At 43.8% G+C, this 19,796-nt stretch overlaps 1 protein-coding gene across 2 annotated transcripts in view; it reads left to right on the top strand.

Annotated features, from left to right (window-relative positions):
- Window positions 1–17,357: 17,357 nt before the first annotated feature.
- LOC146867287 (tyrosine-protein kinase STYK1-like) overlaps window positions 17,358–19,796 on the top strand; it is a 340,395-nt gene continuing 337,956 nt past the window's right edge. The window contains exon 1 of one of the 2 annotated variants that reach the window (XM_085604031.1): window positions 17,358–17,639. The gene's annotated coding sequence lies outside the window, so the exon portion shown is untranslated. The remainder of the gene's footprint in view (window positions 17,640–19,796) is intronic. The other variant, XM_085604040.1, reaches the window with a different exon arrangement.

A 19,796-nucleotide genomic window follows, 5' to 3' on the forward strand; every position in this document is an offset into this window, starting at 1 on the left:
GGCATGGTCCACCAAGACCAGGATAAACCTGTTGCCCATGGCTGTCTTGGGGTCCAGTGGCCCCACAATGTCAATTCCCACTCGCTCAAAGGGGGTACTGACGACGGGAAAAGGTTGGAGGGGAGCCTTCTGCATCCGCCCGCTTTTCCCACTTGCCTGGCAAGTTTGACAGGTCCTACAATGGATATCTGAATCCCTTCTCATCTGGGGCCAATAAAAATGGGTGACAAGCCTGTCATAGGTCTTGTCCTGCCCCAGATGTCCAGCTAACGGAACGTCATGAGCCAACCCCAGTAGGAAGGCTCGGAAGCGCTGGGGTACCACCAGCACACGGGCTGACCCAGGTTCAGCAGCCTTAGGCTCGCTATACAGGAGGTCGTTCTCCCAGTAGACCCAATGTGATCCTGACTGATCACCTGTCGTTTGGGCTGAGGCCTGCTGCCTCATACCCACAAGAGAAGGGCACACTTTCTGTTCAGCACAAAATTCCTCCCTGGAGGGACCACCATCCTGCTGCCAATGGGTCAGCTCGGGCAGGTCTCCCAGTTCGGCCACTTGTTCTCCTGTCGGTTCCAGGGCATCCCCCTCAGGGTCTGCTCCCTCCTGGTCCGCGGGAACGATGGGGGACGGTTTCCCGCGCCCCCTGCCTCTTCTCTTCACGGTTGGGACCTGGGCCATACTTTCAGGCTCCAGGGCCCCATCAACACCCTTACTGACTGACATGGACCGGGTGGTCGCACACACCCACTCAGGCAGACCCAACATTTCCAGATGCGATTTTCTCTCCACCTTAGCCCAAGGGGAGTCCTCCAAATCATTGCCCAGGAGACAATCAACAGGCATGGCGGGCCTCACAGCAACCTGAAGAGTACCTGAGACCCCCCCCACTCAAAGGGAACTTGAGCTACCTCACACTGACTCTGTGAGTTGTCAGCAGCTACAACGGGGTAGAATGCATGAGGGACCACCTGCTCTCTGGACACCAAGTGACACTTGACAGCTGTCACACTCGCTCCGGTGTCTCTGAGAGCTTCCACCCTATGGCCATTAATGGTCACCCACTGCCTATATTTCTTAGTGTTACTAGGCAGAGGGGTTGGAGGGACCATTTCCACGTCTCCTAAAGAGACCAGGGACATTTCTGCGGGACCCCACCCACCGGGGGCACCCATCTCCTCCCCTCCCAGGGCTACACTCGCTACCTGCCGAGGGGGTGCATGCGGCGGTGCATTCGAATCCTTCATGGGACACTGGGGATCATAATAACGGTGTCCCACCTGCTTACAGGCATAGCAGGTCATGGGGCCCCTGTGAACAGGTTTACCTGTCGGGGCCTCTGGCTTCTTTACAGGGGGAGGCTGGGAACCCTTCCCTTGGTTCCCTTGGGGACTACTTTGGGGCCCTTTCTGAAACTCCCTCTGTTTACCCCTGTCCCCCCCACTCTTCTGCTGGGGACCCTGCCCACCTTTGGCTGAGTCTCCCACTGGACCCTTGTGGACCCTGGTACTGACCCAGCGGTCCGCCTCCTCAGCAAGTTTTCTAGGGTTAGATAGCTTGCTATCAACAAGGTGCTGGCGTAGCTCTGGAAAACAGTTATTAGGCAAGTGCTCCCAAGCAAACAAATCATAAAGAGCATCATAACTATCAACCTTGCTACCCTTTATCCAACCATCCATGGTTCTGCAGAAAAAAGACACATATTCAACCCACGTAGTACCAGGCAACTTCTTACATTCTCTAAAGGTTTGTCTGTACTTTTCTGGAGTTAAGCCATATCTCAGCATTAAAGCATCTTTCATATGAGTATAAGACATCCTATCCTCAGCAGGAAGGCTCAACAAGGTATCTCTCCCCTCGTTTGTAAAGCGGCTCCACAACCCCGTTCCCCAATCCTTCTCAGGGACCCGGTGGGCCAACAATGCTAACTCATATGCTTTAAACCATTGGCTAATATCTTCATTCTTACTGTAATCCTTGATCACATCTTTAGGAAAATAAAACCTACTTTCTGCAGGCACGGATGGAGCGCTGCCACCAGAGGGATTCAACTCTAAACTCTTAGTTTTAAGCTCCATCTCCCTCACCATCTTCTCACGTTCAAACGCTAATTTCTCTCTCTCAAAATCTAATCTTTTGCTCTCCATTTCAGCTTCTCTCTTGCTTCTTGCATTCTCTAATTCCAACTGCCCTCCTAATTTAAGTTTTGCCATTTCCAACTTGTACCCCCTCTCCTTCTCCCTGTCTTCTAATTCTTTGGGGGAAAGGCTCCTAGAGGACGCACTACTGCCTGGAGATGACACTGGCCCACCTGTGGGCTCTTCCTCTTCCTCTTCTTCTTCCTCTTCCGGTACCACCACCGGATCAGAGGGATTTCTGGCCTCTAACCAGGCCTTCAGCGCTTTGAGGAAGCCCTCTTTCTTTGAGACACCTGTGGTAGGAACTTTAAACTGCTTGCAAAATCCTTTTAGATCTTTTAGCGTGTAGGAATCTATCTTCTCCTTATCAAATTCCCCCACAACATTCTCCACAGGTGTAGCAGCTCCGGCATTCTCCATGGTCAAAACTGGCAGGGTTTAAAAAAAATAAGCTCCAGGAAAGCGGAGAACAAAAATAGAATATCCTACCAAACAGACTGTGGCTGCGTTATGGTCTGCTTTCACTATGTAGCGTACACTAATCACTGCACATGAGTCATAAATGCAAAGTTCAATCCCACCGCTGACCACCAATGTTAGAACCGGCGGTCTCTAGTTGGCAGAGGTATACACTTCTGACAAATAGGGACCAACCAACTCTAGTCAGGGAAAGGGGATTACACACTCAGATAACCCCTGCTACCCCCTTGGTAGCTTGGCAGAGCAGACAGGCTTATCTCAGAGGCAGTGTGTTAAGCATTTATGACCACATACAGTAATAAAGTGAATACACTACAGATGGACACGACACAGAAGTTATTATAAAAATAGTCTTTTTATATAAGGCTTAGCACCAGACCAAATAACGACAAAAATATACCACAGTCTTAATAAATACTCTTTGGAAGGAAAAATAATAGTTCAAGTAAGGTTTCTTCTTGGCAAATAGTTCTTTAGCAAAGTATTCTTCTGAGCACAGTTCTTTGGCAACAATGTAACCCCCACAGGAGTCACACGACGTTGAGTCTACAAGATTCCCAAGGTTCGGCGTCGACCGCGAGGAGCGCTACGTCGAGCCTGGAGTTGCAACAGACCCCACAAGTACAGTACCTTGAGAAACGAAGAAAACGATGATCCACGACGTCGAGATGTCGGCGTCGAGGTCGGCGTCGATCGTGCCTCGGAGTCGGGTCAATCCGCAGCGGTGTCGAGGGATGTCGGGCCGGAGCAGCGCTCACGGCGGCGAGAAGGGCGTCGAGTCGATGCGATCAGCAGCGGCGTCGGGACGGGGTCGCTTGGAGGTGGAGCCGATACTCACTCCTCACTGGCGTTGATACCGGCGTCGAGACGGGGTCACTTGGAGCCGGGGCCGATACCCACTGCTCACTGGCGTTGCTGCTGGCGTCGAGACTGCAGATTTTCCCTTGTGTACTGGAAACAACACTTTCCAGCAATTCAGCAATTCAGTAGATGGTGAAGTCCTTTGGCCCTGTGACTTCAACAGGAGACTGGCACTCTTCCAGTCCTTGGAGATTTCCTAGCAAGTGTTCAGAGAGTACACACCAAGTTCCTCTCTCCTTGTTCCTTGGCAAAAATAAAGAAGCGGCTTTCAGGTTCCTCCACAGCTTTACAGCACTCTGGCAGAAAGGGGAGGCAAGCCCTTAGATCAGCAGGCTTCTTGTCCTTGGTACAGGTTTCCTTGTCAGAAGTGATCTGAGTTCTTGGTTCAGGGGTCCTTCTCTTATACCCCTTTTTCCCTTTGTTCCCTTTGTCCAAGCAGGGAGATTCCCACCAGCTCAGGTTTGTTGGGGGTGTTGCCAGGCAGAGGCACCTGGCCTATTCACTGAGCAGGGCAGAGTCCTCAGCCGCCCAGCAGGAGGCGGAGCCAGTATTGTCACTGGCAGGAGCAGGGCTATCAGTCGCCCAGCAGGAGGCGGAGCCAGTATTGTGTCAGGCAGGGCAGGCTACTCTTCCCTCACTCTATGTGTAAACGCCCCATTCACCCCACACTGACTCATTCAGACCTCTGGAGCCACCCAGCCCCTGACACCCACACCAAACCAGCAGAGACCGGTAGATGGTTGGACAAGAAAATAGCCACTTTCTAAAAGTGCTATTTTCAAACATAGAATTTAAAAACCATCCATCCTAAAGGGTGTGTTATTAAATTCTGAGTTCAGGGATACTAAACTCGACTTGCTACCATGCTCCCTGAGTCAGATAGATTATAATGGAGTTAATAATCAGTCTGCCCAGTCTGGCCTATTGGAGGCAGGTAGCCCTTCAATAGTGAAAAACGAAAATGGCTGTAATTCACTATTAGGTCATGCCACACACATCAGGGCATGACCTACCTTTTACCAACAATGCACCCTGCCCTAGGGCCTACCATAGAGGTGTCTGAAATGTGGCAAAGTGAAGGTTTAGAGACTGGTAAGTAGGTTTCCTTACCAAGTCGACATGGCAGTCAGGGACTGCACGCAGGCGCTGCGGTGGCAGGCCTGAGACACATTTTACACGCTGCTTCTGTGGGTGGCACAACCAGTGCTGCAAGCCCACCAGCAGCAGTTAACTTACACGCCCTTGGCACACGCAGTGCACTAGACTAGGGTCTGAACAGTAAGTCAACCAAGCCAATCATGGTAACACCAATCAATGTAACAATTTAACATAGGGAGCACTTGCACTGTGGCACTGATCAGCAGTGGCACAGTGCCCAAAGCAATAATCCAGCAAAAACATCGTAAACAGAGGAGGCAAACAGAAAAGAATGGAGGAGAGACTCATGCCAATGATGCCAGGTCTAACAGTGACTTATCTGGTCAAGTGCGTTGTGGCCCTATTGCGATTCTGTCTGTTTTTGGTAATTCTATACAGCACTTTATCGGGAGGAGAGCTCCCCCTCATTGATAGCTATAAAGGGGTATCTAGATGGGAAAAGCTTACCACATTTAATGTCTTTTCTGACTCAGAAGTTAGAGGGCCCTATTATGTATACAGAGTTTAAGAAAGCATTGACAGAGTTTGCCTCAGGTAAAGCATCTGGACCAGACTCTATTCCTCTCGAGTTATCTAAACAAATTTGCAGACATTTTGGTCCAGAAATTTGAAGAGCTGGTTAACACTCAAACCTTTTGCGAACGGTACCTGCGCCCTGGGGAGGAGCATATAGTTAAATATTTTTAAAAGAAGGATAAAGATCCGCTTAATTGCAGTTTCTACTGTCTAATTTCTTTAATGAATATGGACACTAAAATGTATACTCGTAATGTTAGAACCAGCAATTTTGGGCAGGCTGGGACGTATCGAAGCCAATCACAATCCACTGTTTCAAACAGGATGAGTACGATAAACATTTCTGATAACCTGTGCTCACCCTTTGGTAGCTAGGCACCGAGCAGTCAGGCTTATCGTCAGGGCTCAAATGTAAAGTATTGGCGCAACACCACTTTCGCAACACACAGCATATGCCACCAAAAAGACTTCACACCGTATGTATAAAACAGTTGTCTTTGTATTACACACACACTGAAACCAAATAGATATACAAAATTTACAATTATATGCAATTGTCAAACTTCCCCATTGAAATCAAAATGAGATACACATTGTATATACACTTTACAGTTATATGCACTTGTTAAACATTCCCATTAGCAGAAACGTCAAACAGTCACAGGTCTTTGACTACGACTCGTGACCCAGCCCCTCAGTCACTCAACGACACCAGCCAATACATGTTGCCCCTGCTGGCGCCCCGTTGACTAGACAGTTGGAACCACCTAACACAGAAAGAAACAGTTACTTAGTTTCGTCCACCTGGATTAGACCTCCAAGCTTCCGGCGGCACCTGCATGAGTGCGGGTTCGTTATCCTCACTGTAGACAAAAGGTGGAGACCCAGGAAGCTGTCACACTTCCAAGTCTGGAGAAATGTTTTTCTCTCAAGCGGAGGTGTGCACTGCTGTAGCCCCCAACAGTCAGCTGTAGGTGCCTCACAAGGCACACGAAACCCGTCGGGCCTTGTCACAATGTTCACCACAACAAAGTACCTTGTGGCATGGGTCCAGGTAGAGGGAGCCAGCAACATCGGACTGAGGCCGTGATGTCAGGCACTGTCGTCCTCCCAATCTGGAGGTCAAAGATAGTCTCAGCTTACTGCTCAGGTTCCCCCAACACCCCTCGGACACCACATGCTGCGGATTGCAAGACTTACACTCCTCAAACGTCCCGGCACCTCAGCTGGCTGCTGATCTTTACGAGCATGCAACTCTGTGTAGTGTGATGATGTTGTACATCAAGACGGTCCTTGTCCCACCCAACGATCACTTCCACAAATGTCTGCCGCACCCAAACGATCTCGTTTGGTGCTGGCAGGCGGAAGTTACAATTCATAAAAGTAGAGGGTGCCCTAAGAAGGGAGAGAAAATCTGGAAGGCCTGGCAAACATTTAGAGGGTTGCAAGGGGATATATTGATGCATAGATTGAACTTGTTGAGATTGTAGCCAATTGCTTCAATATTTAACTTGGAACTAATGTAAAATGGGTGATACACTATAATTGCTCTTTGTATGTACTGATTGTGTTTATGTTTAATAAAAAGATTAACAAAAAATAAAATCTGCCGCACCCTGTGTGGTCCTGATGCTCTTGTGGAAATGTTGAGATGCTTTGTGTCCCTGGGATCTTGTTGACAGGAGGCCAGCCATCCAGCCCTTGGAGAATACTTAGGGACCCAGGCCACAACAGTTGGCACTTAGCTGCAGGCCAGCAACATACAGGCAAAATCCACCATGTCATAGTCCCCTTCCTGGAGCACAAGCTCCAGAACACCACAAGTCAGCAGATAGTCCAGTTGCAGTACCTCCTGCCCTAACGATTCCTCATGTCGATGTCCCAGCATCGAACCAACTTAGTATGGTTCCAAATCCAAAAGCTTCTCTACTTTTGAGGCCAGAGCCCCAGTAGTTATATCCACATTGGCATATAAAGATTCGATCCGTTCAAATGGCCACTTTGAAAGGCACAGGCCCTTTCTAAATTTTGTCCTGTCTGCCATCCTACCCTGGCAGGTTTGATCACTATCTTTAGTGTGGACAAGACCCTCCCTTTTGGAATGTAGGTGCTAATCCCACCCCCACGTACCATCCCAGAGAGGCTCTCAGAGTCAGAGGTCTCTTCCATTGAGCCCCTAGTTTATGGCCTTCTATCAGTTATGCACAGATATAGCTGTCTCCTTAGCACTCAGAGGTGAATTGGAGACAGGCCAACAGGCCCACAGAGACCAAAGCATCGAAATCCCCACTTTCCCAAAGTGACATTTCCACCATGTAATGTCTAATCCACTCACGCTACCAGAGAGGATTCGTCATTACGAACTCATCAATACCAAACACTATACTTCTACTATTCCTCCCGTAGAAAATATTGCTCAATAACCTTTCCCTACATTACCCCATGCTAATCTAATGCAAGAATCAGGCCCTGTCATACCGAACACACCACCCAGTGCCATTCACGACCCTTACATGCAAGTCACACATGCACATGCCCTACTTCTTCCCAACACTGCACCCTGTCACCAGGGAAAACTCCGATATAACAAGAGACATGCAGAACCTTGGCATGTAGCTTTTTAATTGCCAAGCCGAGTAACAGTAACTTGTGCACACAGGCCCCACCAGGGCAAATCTGTGGCACAATCGATGAGCTAACTCTGTGGATGCACAACCAGTGCTGCAGGCCCACAAGGAGTATTTGAGATACATGCCCTGAATATATGTCCTACCCCTTGATTTTGTTCTTACAGCTAACTTGAATGATCCATGCATGTATACACCAATCACCAGTATGTATATGATGAGTCCAGTGCTTTGGCACTGAATGGCAGTGTCAAAAACGCTCATAGTCCTGAGCCAGCAAAACGGTGCAGAGACAAAATATCGAGTCAATAATTCAGGATGACACAAATATTGAGTTGGAAATACTGTGACACAGAAATATCATGAGTAACAATACCGTGGACAAGAATATCGATTTTAAGGTTAGTAATATCGATGTTAAAAATATTGTTGCTGATAAAATAGATTTTGTATTACTTTTGTGTATTTTAATATATATGTTAATTGTATTCGCCTTGAAATGGTTGTTTAAATATTGTTAGTGCTTTAATATGGTTTGTAAAATAATAGTGTTTTTCAAATTTATTGTATTTGTTTTTTGTTATTTTTAGTACCATAGCGGGTTGTGGGGTTTATAGGGGAATAGGGTGGGAAATAAATCAATGAAAAATGATTAGTAGCATTTTTACATTAATTTAATTGATAATTATTTATGTTAATTGTATAATTAATATTTTTTGTTTTTAAGTTTTAGCTGCAGGTTGTGGGTTTCTGTAGGGGTATAGAGTGGAAAGTAAATTAATTATAAATAATTTATTAAATCATTTTTAAGTATTATAATTATTTAAATAACAATTATTTATCTAATAGTATAATTAATGGGTTTTTTTTAAGTTTGAGGTGTGGGTTCTGTGTTTTGTAGGGGTATAGGGTGGGAAGTTAATTATAATTTATAAATAATTATTTTGTAAATATTTATTGTAATATATATTTTCTGGGGGGTGTTCTGTGGTTTTTGTATGGTTAAAGATGTGTAAGAAATTACAATAATTAATACATATTGCTAATTTGTAATAATGGTTTACATGATAATTAATGTAAATATGTAGTTAAAATATTGTTTAGGTTATATGTGTGAGTTGTATTTGCAGGGGTAAAGGGTGAAAAGTTAATAAATATAATTAATTTATTGTCTGTAATTAGTAATATTAATTGTTTAATTGATGATTAGTTATGTACATTTGTTAAAAACCGGTTGTTTGTTCTGCACAGATAAAGGGTGGAAAGGAAATCAAATGTGATTGTTATGTTAGTAGTTATTTAGCATTAATATTTAATTAGTTATTTAATTATGTAAAATGTGTAAATATTATAAATGTAAATATAAATTTCAGATGTGTGGTGTGTAGATAGGAGAGGCATAGGAAAGAAAGTTAAAAAAATTGCAATGTATTATTGTATCTGTTAATTGTGTTATGCTTTTTAATCGTAAACAATATTGCATTCATTGGTTGTTAATATTTTGACAATAGATTTTGGTATTTTGATGAAAATAATATCTATATTAATTTATAATGTGTATTAAACATTGTATAAATATGTAATTTGTTAATTTGAATTTTAGTTAGATTTTTTGTATTTAAATATTTTTATTTTTTATTATATACTATAGATTTGAAAATATTTATTTTACTTGAAGTGGAATAGTCTGTTTCTAATGCCACATAGAGTGCAGGGGCAGTAGTGCATTTTACCCCTCCACAATCCAACACTTTCCCTACTGTTGTACTGACTGGAGTGGGAATAGTTCATTTTACCCCTGCGACATCCAACACTTTCTCTACTGTTGCACTGAGTGGGGTGGGAATAGTACATTTTACCCCTCCTCAATCCAACACTTTCCCTACTGTTGTACTGAGTGGAGTAGGAATAGTAAATTTTACCCCTCCATAATCCAACTCTTTCCCTTATGTTCCACTAATTGTACTCCTCCACAATCCAACACTTTCCCTACTGTTGCACTGAGTGGAGTGGGAATAGTACATTTTACCCTTCTGCTATCCAACAATTTCCCTACTGTTATATTGAATGGAGTGGGAATAGTAAATTTCAACCCTCCGCAATCCAACACTTTCCCTACTGTTGTACTGACTGGAGTGGAAAAAGTAAATTTTACCCCTCCAAAGTCCCACACTTTCCCTACTGTTGCACTGACTGGTGTGGGAATAGTAAATTTTACCTCTCCTCAATCCAACACATTCCTTACTGTTGTACTCCCTGGAGTGGGAATAGCAAATTTTACCCCTCCACTATCCAACACTTTCCTTACTCTTGTACTGACTGGAGTGGGAATAGTAAATTTTACCACTCTGACACTCGACACTTTCTCTACTGTTGCATTGACTGTAGTGGGACTTGTACATTTTACACCTCCTGAGTTAAAAACTTTGGGGCCGATTACGATCTCGGTCGGAAAGCCTCGGACCTTAGGTTTCATTTCCAACTGCCTGATTAAAGTACATTCTGGTTGGATTAGGACGGGCTCAAGGAGCCCATTGGCCATTCAGAGACCATCCCACATATGCTGTCCGGATTATGATGCTCGGCTTCCGGCCGTCTTTCCATGCCGGGCTTCCTGACATGGAAAGCCTGTTGGAGAGCGAGTTTGGGGCCCTTAGCAGGGCCCCCTTCTGTTTGCGGCCTCCGGTTCGGCCCCCCTTGTTGATACTGCACTGTGTGGCAGGCACACTAAGGTGCCTGCTACGCGATGCAGGGACGAACACACCTCTCGTTTCCCTATGGGAGCTTGTGCTACGGCCGGTTTACGGCCATAGCCCATGCTCCCATGGGGAATGTGAGTATGCGACCGCACCATGTGCGGTCGCATCGTAATTAGGGGGTAGGGACGGCTGACCAGAGGTCTATTGGTCCCATTTCTGCCACAGTGTCGGGCAGATGCACGTCCGCCTGACATTGTAATAAGTCCCTTAGTCTACTATTTATAAATTGTAGTGGGAATAGTATATGTATTCATTGTAAAATGTTGTAGTTTACTGTATATTGTCTAAATTTATATTAATAGGTTTTTGGTTATTTACAATTATAGTATTTATAATTATTAATGTTTTTAATATTTTATTTATTTTTAGTACGTTCTAAATTTGTATTTAGTTAGATTTTTTATTTGTAATTACAATAGTTTGTTTTTTAAATATTTTATGTTATTGGATATATGTATATATACTTTGTTTTTATATTATCACATTTAAAAAATCATTAAAAAGTAATATACATTGAAAATATTACTTTAGTATTTTGTTATTAGAAACATGTAAATAAAAATATGTATATTAATGTATGTTTGTTATATATTTTTCAAATAATAATTGTTAAATGTCCCCCCAAAATTATTCAATATATTTTATTTTGATAATATTAGTATCCTTATTTAAATTAATTAATGTTTATTATTTAAATTTAATATATATTAAACAATTGATATTTTAGACCACTATAGTCATGGTCATATTTAGCTTTATTCGGAGTCATAACAGATGACCATAAAAGCATTTACATAAATAAAAAAGCAGTATATATCAATTTCATTTCATTACATCTAAAAAAGTATATGATCATAAAAACCACAAATAGCAATTGGTTATGGTCAACCTCCCAATGTGCACAATCAATTTAATTAAATAGACATTATAAAAATGTTAACACTTCACTAAAAAATGTACCTCTATCCCAAAACCTATATATTATGTTTATACTGATGTCTTCCTAAAATAATTAAAGTGCTTTTAGTGTTGTAGTAAAGTGTTTTTCATAAAAGCTTCCAGGTTCAGGACTCCCCCACACCAGTTATTACCATGCCACCTTAAACCTATATTTCCTTTGCCGTGTCCTCAAAAAGTATCTAAGGTCATCCTCTTTCTCGCATAAAAGACGGCCCATAAGAAGGATGACATTCTGCAACAAATTTCTAACGATAGCAGCGATTGAAGATACACATATGCAGGGCGGCATTGTGTAAAATTTAACTGTCTTATTATTGGTAAAATGTGCCGCTTCCTGTATTGGGAGTAAAATTTACAAAAGAGGACCACGTGCATTGTGTTCTGGGTCATCTTATGATCACAGGTACAATTTATTAAATCGATTGACCAATCGTTTGTAGTAGGAAAGGTGCAGAGTCTATGGAATATGTCCAATCTAAGGCGTGTGAGGACGAACCTGTGTCTTGAGTTTAAAACAGATATCAAATAGGGCTGTATATTAAAAGTGGTTAATATCAGTTGATTATGTAAGACAGAAGATTCTGGGAGTTTGTTATCAAATTAAGATCTTCCAAATGAATCATTGCCTTCCTTTTCAAAGCTTTTCTGCTGATGGTAGATAACGTGTCAGGTTTGTCAAAATAATCGTGATGAGCCATATCAACAAAAAAACGCTGTACATACGCAAGCCTTGGAATGCTCATGTATGTGGTTGATTTAAGGCAGTCAGCTATTATTGCTCGATTAAGGACTGTGAATTCTGAAGTCCAAATCTTATGCCACAACAGATTTGGTTCCAGCTTAATAAAATTTGTAAGGAGAGGTGCACCAAGTTCAGAATGAAGTACATATACTGCTGTACTTTTAGGGACTGCTAAGAGATTTCTAAAAAAGTTATTCTCAATTACTTGCATCTCTGCACAGTTCTTATGTCCCTAAATGCCCGCCCCGTACAGAGCTATGCTGATGCATTTCGCTTTATATATCTTCATCATGATATCTGGGGGGCTTGTGCCCAGTTGTCTTGCAAAGTCTCTAAGGGCCCAGCAGGCCTTACTAAAGCAGATTTTTCTATCCTCGACCACCCTATTCCATGACCCATCTTTGTCGAATAGGACTCCCAGGTAAGAAAAGTGTTGATAGAACTGATCTTTCTTCCATCTATTGTTATGTTTCTACATTTTACACTACTTTTACCACACTTCATTATGAAGGTTTTTGATTGATTTACTCGGAGACCCAATTTGTTCATGTAATCGACAAAGTTAGTCAGGAGGGTCTGTAGGACCATTGGGGTGTGGGCCATAAGGACTGCGTTGTCGGCGTAGAGAAGGGCCGGGACAGGGCGCGATCCTATTTGTGGAAGATCTTTACAGGCAGCCATAAGTTATTCCCCCACACTGTTTATGTATAGGGAGAACAAGAAAGGGGCCAACACGCAACCATGTCTCACCCCTCTCTCTACGCCGAAATCTCTAGTGCATTCCCACCCGGCACCGTATCTGACCTTCGCTCTACATCCTGTATATAAATCCCTTAGGAAGCTAATAATTGGCCTTTCTACCCCCATGTCTTTCAATATTAGCCATAGTTTTGTGTGAATTACACAGTCAAACGCCGATGTAAGATCGACGTAGGCTAAATAGATCTTCCCCTTTTTAACGCGGGTATATTTGCCAATGAGCATATTTAAGTTGAGGCTTTGCTCTATTCTCCCAACCCCGAGTCAAAAGCCATATTGCAGGTCGGACAATTTATTATGGGTATCCGCCCACAATTGTAGTCTATTCAGGATAATACACCTGCTAATTTTGCTAGAGAGTCAATCAGGGAGATTGGTCTGTAGCATGCTGGGTTTAAACGATCTCCCTTTTTATAAATTGGTACAATGATTGATTTTCCCCATGAGCATATAAAACCTGATATGCAGCACGCCCTCAATACTTGTGTCAACAGTGGTCCCCAAAGGCTGATGTTATCCTTATATAAATCCACTGGGACTACATCTGGCCCTGGTGCTTTCCTACTTTTACTGGATTGAATCGCTTTATTAACTTCCTCCAAGGAGAACTGAGGACTAGAGGGGGTTTGGGAGATAGGTGCTTTCTCAGTGACCGTTTGTCACTGATCACAATGGTTTACTGTGACGGGTACCGAGTAAATACCAGCAAAATGCTTAATCCATTCCTCCTCCAGGATAGCGGTCTCGATTTTAGAGGACACCTCTATGTTCCTTGGGGAGGAATTGATTATCTTCCAAAAAGTTCTCTCATCGTTGCTTGCACCAGCCTCCTGGAGGGTCTCCCAAGCCATCTCTCTTAAATGCTTTTTTCTTTTCTTTTCTGCCTGTTTATATTCTACTCTAGCTTGATGAACCTCGCTATTACATCTCGGTGTTTTATGTAGTGCCTCCTTCTGGCGTTTGTGGGCTTTGCTACAGAGAGTGTCAAGTCATCTTTTATCGCTCCTTTTTTTATTCCCTCCAGTAACAGAAAGATTCCCCTTTATACACTTCGAAATAGCCAGAAAAGCCCCAATGGCTTCATTTGGGGTTGTTTCTTCATTTAGGCACGAGTCGAAAGCACCCTTGTTTTTGAATATTATCTGTTTTAAGAGATAATTTGGGTTGCTCTTCGACCAACTCAGAGTATACCCATTGCATCGTGCTAATTCAATGCCCTCTACCTGCGGTATGACATTATTGTTTCTTTGTTTAAAAAAGGGTACAAACGATAATTTTAGACTCAGTGGGAAATGATCACTTAATGCTATAGAATTTGTACAAAAATTAAAGATTGAGCCAGCACAGTGATTTAACATTAAAATGTGGTCTATGATACTATTATCGGTCGACCCATTATATGTTTTCTCACGATACGCATATAGAGTTGAAATATCATTTGCAAATGACAGGTCATATTTATATATTAATTCATTCAGTTTATTGCCATATATGCTGTGTGCAAAGTGTGGTTGACATATTTCCTCTATATTTGTAATTCCGCACATTTTTCCCGCCTTATCATTACTACACTGTCGTTTATTAAAATCACCCCCCCCCCCCTTAAAAATGTTATATACTTTGTGCTGTTTGCACTAATACACTCTAGGTCGTTATTTATTTCCTGTAGGATCTCCGTTATCGCTCTTATAGTGGCATTGTTATAAAAGTTAATAATTACTAGACTGGCATATCCTTTTGAGTTAAATACCAGTACTTGGTAATATGGATTATTGGGCATAAAATTAATACTAGTAAACTGTACAGTACTAGCTATATAAGTACACAGCCCCCCCCCCCTTTGCCCTGCCATGGATTGATGGAATTTCCTGAGTAAAGTATGTCCTGTACACATTTATATGGATGGCTTCTGTGAGCCATGTCTCCTGGATACAAATAATTTTATATTTTCGTATAAATCCTAGCCATTCTGTGTTCTGTATTTTACCACACAAACCCGCCACATTCCAAGACAAATATCCAAACATCTCAGGTTTATTTTGTTCTATACTCTGTATTTGAGCATCTGCAATATCTGCATTGGGGGTCTGTGTGGTAGTGTTGGCCAGATAGGGTTTTTTTTTGTTTTCTCTCCCCGTTGTCTTCACTAAATATTGGTGGTATAGGGATAGTAGTGGTGCCACCCAAGTTTTTGACGTCAGGGGTTTTCTGTAACTTCTCATAGACATTGAAATCTGTTATGGGTTACGATTTTCGGATTTTGGGGCCTTGGTCTCTGGCCATAACTAGCATGTGAGGATAAATTGTTTCTTAGACATAAGGGGCGATAAAAATATCCCAGCAGGTGAGAAAAAATGCCATTTCCAAGGGTGCCGGCGGTCTCAGTCCCAGCCAGGACAGAGTGGACCAGCTGAGGCGATCTGAACGTCAATACCACACAATCGTCATCCTGGGTTTTACGCCCATTCCCAACCCACTTAACTCTCCTTGCCATCTTGAATTCATTAAATAAGTGGTCGGCTAAAACTGATCTAAAACCCAGCCAATTTAGGGACTTATTTCGCAGGGAAATCCAGCTCTCCTTTTCATTAATAGCAGAGGAGGCACATTGGTCAAAACTAGCACATATGGGGCAGCTGCTGGCGGAAGATCCAAGTGGTCCGCTGTGTGTTCAACTACCTTTTTATCTTGGTTGCTCACTTGTGGAGTGGGCGAAACTGCACTATTATTGTTGCTGTTCCTCTGCCCGTCACCTGGCCTTGACATACCCCACCACTGCCCTCCTGTGTTTTTACTATCTTTTTTAATCAAGGAGTGTGTTGTTGTTCCTGTTACTATAATTTTATCACGTGTACATTCAATTGAATGTCCAGTTACAGCTTCTGTATTTGGGAGGGGATCTATACAATGAGGTGCGTTATACTTTTGACCTGTAGAAATAATCGTCAAAAGTTCCAAACAGGAATTAGTTCTTACTTCAGCTTTCGTGAATCTAGCTTGTATTATGCCCATCATGGCTTTCAAATACTGATCAAGCGTTTGTATGGCATCAGTCAGAGCATCTAATTTTCCAACAATTGTATTAAGGTTCGGGTCTGCAGTATTAGCTGCTGGTCTTGTTTCTGTTTGGATCAAATCCTGCTTCTGGGAGCTACTCTTTTTTAATTCTGATCAGGTCTCTACTAGGAAGCGAGCTCGGGGTTTTCTTTTAAGCTGTTTAAGTGGTGGAGAGTTAGATTTGGTTGGGGAAATACTATCGTTGATGTGTTGTATACACCCATTGGTCTTGTTCACCTCTCCTCCTTTAATCTCTCTTCTAATTTCCTTTACTGCTGTTATATCTTACTTAGTACTAGTACCGTCAATAGGTTTCACTTCTACCATGCTGGTAGTCTTAGTAGATATTTCTCCCTCAGTCTCCTTACTATGCCCCCCCCCCCCTTGTATCATAATACCACAGATCTTAGGTTCAATCGTAAATATCTGGTCTCTGCTTGCCCCAGCCGTTCCGCTTCCCCCCCTTAATATTAAAGATTCCTTGACAGTAGAGATCTGCTTCTCTATCGCTCCCATTGCACCAGTGATATATTTTAATAAAGATGTTTGTGTTTTGTCCGTGGGAGAGATTTTTCCGGCAGTAGCTAAGTGCTTTCTTTTGCCCATGTTATCATTAACTATCTCCAATCTCTCCTAAGTACCACTGTCTCAGGGGCAGTCTCAATAGACTGTGCTTCAATAATAATTAATGCTTAAATTGGGCGGATATATACATTTTGAATTATCACTATGCTGTTCCAAAAGGTTACCAACCACCCACTGAATTTTAAGCATTCGCTATAGTCTCTGTGATAACAGTCATATCAGAATCAATGTCTCTTGGGGAAAGGGGGCGTTTGCCAGGACCTTGATCAAAATCGGCTTGATATCACAGCTTGCTTCAGTGTGGTGAGGAAGAGCTGCAGAAAACCAAAGAATACGGGGGGTGGCCCGCCTCCTCCTGTCACCGACGGGCGCAGGATGGGTCCGCCCTTGGCCCGGGCTTTGCCCGGGCTTGGGCCGCACGCGTCCAGCGCCACGAGAGCCGCCGAGGTAATTTAAGTGCCTCCTGGCACAATGCTGGTGACGGTGGTGTTGAGGCTGCTGGGAGTTGGAGTCCTCGCTCCTTGCTCTACTCCGGGTGGCTCTCGCACTGAATATCCCTGGTGCAGCAGCAGGCAAGTGGGGGTTTGGCTGGCCCAAATACAAGTGAGTAACGTAGCTTCCCGCGCCGCGGGAGCCGCCGGAGTAATTTATGCGCCTTCTGGCGCAATGCTGGTGACGGTAGCGCCGAGGCTTCTGGGAGTTGGAGTCCTCGCTCCTCGCTCCTCGCTCTGATCCCGGTGATGCTCGCGCTGAAGATCCCTGGTGCAGCAGCAGGCAAGTGGGCGTTTGGCTGGCCCAAACACAAGTGAGGAACTTAGCTTCCCGCGCCGTGGGAGCTGCCGAGGTAATTTATGCACCTCCTGGCGCAATGCTGGTGATGGTGGCGCAGAGGCTGCTTGGATTTGGAGTCCTCGCTCCTCGCTCTACTCCCGGTGGTGGTCGGGCTGAAGATCCCTGGTGCAGCAGCAGGCAAGTGGGCGTTTGGCTGGCCCAAACACAAGTGAGTAACTTAGCTTCCCCCACTATATTAATGAAAACAATATTTTTTTCCCCTGTATTTTTGTAATTTTAATTATAAGTATAGGGCGTCAATATTTTTTAAATCGATATTTTTGACAACCTATATTTTATTATGTAGATATTTTTGTAATCAATATTTTGTCAGCGAGCCCAGCAAAACAAGGTCAGCTGACAAAAAGGTCAGAGGAGACTACGCCAACAAATGCCAGGTCTAACACGTATCTTGGCCAATTGCTTATCGTCATACATAACTAAGAGCATCATTACTATGCCGGCCACACTCTCGTCCGACCGGCACAGTAGCAGAAGCGGGACTGTCCAACAAGGACTCGCCGGACCCTCCTCCCTTATTACAATGTGTCCGCCTTCACGGTGGTCGCAAAGTGTATATTTTCCATTGCGGCTTGTGCTGCAGGTTGCAGCACAAGCCGCAATTCAAAATGTACACTTTAAAAACATCCCTGCATGGTGCCTGCCACATGGTGCAGGGACATGCGCTGCCTGCCACATGGTGCGGAGATGGTGCCCACCAGGCCCTATAGAGGATGGCTGGTGGGGAAGGGGGCCCTGCTAGGGGCCCCCAAAGTCACTTTCTGCCTGCCTTTTCATGGCGGTCGAACTGCCATGAAAGGGCAGGCAGAAAAGGACATTGTAATCACCATGGCGGTGCCTGAGCAGGAACTGCCCCTATTGTAGGAATTACTGACCCTCTGACGGTCCAACGGGGACACAGTCAGACTGTCCCTCCACCTCCTACTTCCGACCGCACACATTGTAATGCGTCGGTTGGACCGCAGCGGTAGATGGTAGTCAAATTGCATCCGATGATCCATCGGATGCGGTCCGACCGCCATCAGAATGACCCCCTAAGTTAGTGGACAATTAGCAGCATGGCTTCATTCCAGGATGACATACCATGGCAAATGCCAATACAGCTGTCTCTCTTCTGGACGTAGCAAAAGCAATGGGTAAGTCCATGGGACTGATATTACTCGATGCAGAGAAGGCTTTTGACAGGGTGGCATGGGGCATTCTTTGGGAGGTTTTGGCAAAAGTGGGCCTGGTACGAAAGTTTATAGGTCTGATTAAAACTCTCTACACATCTTTATCTGCTAGAAATGTAAGCGTGGGGTGAATATCGGACAGCAGTGCACTTCAACAGGGCAACCAGCAGAGCTGCCCCCTGTCACCACTATTGTTTACACTATATTTAGAGATCATTATCGAGAGATTGACGTTTCTGGATACTATAACGCCATTACATCTCAATCCGTTCATTGCAAAGGTGATGGCTTATGTGGATGACATTGCTATATTTTGATCATCTCCTGCTCAGGCTCTAGCTGGTGATGAGGCTGTGGCGGCTGGCTTTCGCACAGTATCCGACTATAAATTGCATATTGACAAAACTCAAATTGTAACAAGCTGCTGTGGTCCTTACTGACCCCTGTACTGTGAAGGAAACCACCTACCTGGGCGTTTGCATTTCTCCATGCACAGAGCATGTGATTTAGCGGAATTACATGGGGCTCTACTATGAATCTTTGGCACTCTTTCGGAAATGGGACAAGCTTTGGCTGGTCCTGATTAGTCACTGCAGTCTTATTAAAATGCCTATTTTGCCACGGTGTCTATATTTATTGTGGTCTATGCGACTTCATTGGAATGGTAGAGACCAGTTGGCAGGGATTCATATGGGGATATAAGAAACCGCATTGTGCTATTCAGTGTTTGCAGCTTCCTCGTGATATGGGGGGCATAGCTCTTCCTTCATTGTGGTTGTATTTTCTTTCATCTTTTGGACTTCAACTTAGGGTTATCATGGGGAGGACAGCATGGCTGCTATCTTATCTATTTCCAGAGTATCAGGTTTTTAGCTATGCATCACCTCTGGCGATGGGTTTGATTGATACAGTCTACTTTAGATGCACAAGGTTTTGGACGCTGACAGTTTATCATAAGGTTTGGAATGCAACTAAAATATACTGTGGAATTTCTACTTTTAATAAGTTCCACTCCCTTGGGAGCAACCCTAATTTGCCTGTATTATTTCAGGAAGGGTATTTACAGTTTTGGCACCAGATCGGCATCAAGCAACTTGGCCAATTGTTTACTAACGGCGTAGTTCATTCTTTTG

Source organism: Triturus cristatus, chromosome 1_2 (genome assembly GCF_964204655.1).
Source record: "Triturus cristatus chromosome 1_2, aTriCri1.1, whole genome shotgun sequence".
Taxonomy (NCBI): Eukaryota; Metazoa; Chordata; class Amphibia; order Caudata; family Salamandridae; genus Triturus; species Triturus cristatus.